Source organism: Echinops telfairi, unplaced genomic scaffold, assembly GCF_000313985.2.
Source record: "Echinops telfairi isolate 266 unplaced genomic scaffold, ASM31398v2 ScPeMD7_6273;HRSCAF=7185, whole genome shotgun sequence".
In the NCBI taxonomy this organism is placed as follows: domain Eukaryota; kingdom Metazoa; phylum Chordata; class Mammalia; order Afrosoricida; family Tenrecidae; genus Echinops; species Echinops telfairi.
The window spans coordinates 3,938,258-3,939,879 of NW_022110173.1; positions in this window are offsets into that span (position 1 = coordinate 3,938,258).

Sequence of the window (1,622 nt, forward strand, 5' to 3'; positions counted from 1 at the left end):
GGCCGAGCACCGGGTGCATTGTCTTCCGAGGGGGCTCCGGGGGGCTGCCCAGCTGCGCCCTCCCCGCCAACTCAGCCGCTGGCTAGGCGGCCGACGGGAGCCGGGGCCAGCCGCCGCGGCTTCCTCCCGGGCGGCTGGGATCGTACCCGGGCCGGACGGCAGCGAGATCCGGACTGGAGCAGCCGGACCGGGCGAGCCAATCCCCGGGTGGCTGCGATCGCTGGAGCCCGGTGCGGAACCGACAGACCGCGGAGTAGGCGGGCGGGCGGGGCGGAGGCGGGACGAGCCCCGGCGGGGAGGAAGGGGAGGCTGGCGGCGGGGAAACCAGGACTGGATTCGAGGGGGAGAGGAAGAGGAAAGAGCAGAGGAGGAGAAAGCCTGGCTCGCTGGATCAGCGGGAAGACAAAGGGAGGAGGCGGGGATGGGGGCTGCCCCTGGAGGGGAGAGAGCAGGAGGAGGGGCGGGAGGAGGAGGAGGAGGCGGCTGCAGGCAGCTGCTAGAATAAGGAAGGAGGCGGTAGGTGGGCAATGGGAAGGCCGCAGCTGCCCAAGGACGTCTGGCCGAAGTCGCTCTGAGGTCCCACCAGCTAGAGCAGCCCCAGGACCCCCGGCTCGGGTCGGGGTCAGGCCTGTGCACGGGTCAGCCACAGCACCTGCCGCAGGCCGCGAGCCAGCATTGACCAGTCCAGAGCTCTTTTCACTGGGTCGCCGGCCTCTCCCCAAGGTGCTTAAAAACGAGGAATCAGGAAAAGTGACCCACACAGCCCGGGTCACGTATTTCTACCCATTCACGCGCCCTCTCCTGGGTTCCGCGACAGTAAAACCCACAAACTCACGGCCATCCATCCATCCAGTCCCTCCTGACCCATGGCGACCCTGCAGGGCACCGTAGCACCGCGCTAAAAACGCTTGTCTGTCTCCTGCGGAGAAGCTGGTGGTTCCAAACGGCAGGTGTCCCTGCAGCAGCCCAGCTCGTAACCACCGCCCCACCGAACCAAATCCAAACTCACTGCCATCACTCATTGTGACCCTAGAGGACAGGGTAGTTGAACTGCCTATCACTTCGCGGGAGTCAGTCTGCAGGGGATGGCGGCCCAACGCATAACCACTATGGCACCAGGCCCCCTTAATCAAAACCCACTGCCATCAGTTGATGCCTACTTGCAGCCACCGCAGGCAGCATTGCTGAGGTTGTAGATCATTACCAGAGCAGACAGACTCGTCTTTCTCTCATGGAGCCAGCCGCAAGGTGGGCTCGGACCTCGCCGTTAGCAACCCCGTGCTTACTCAACAGCGCCACCCTTGGGTGAGGGGTTCCAATTTCCAGTGGATGGAGCTCTACCTGGAATGTAACTGCTTGGGAAGGGGTTGTTCTAGGGGCACTAGTCAAGTGAAGGTTTGGGTAGCCTTAGAGATTTCTGAAAGGGGAATCGGAAATAAGAGGAAGGTGTATCTAGCAGAGAGGAAAAGAGAGGGGCATTGCATGGTATGGCACCTTGATTAAAAGCAATCCCCTAAAGAGGGTGATGGTGAATGGGACAGCCCATGCTGGGCGGGGTCAGATGAGTGGGGGTGGCTGGGGCCTGTGTGTGTGTGTGTGTGTGTGTGTGTGTGTGTGTGTGT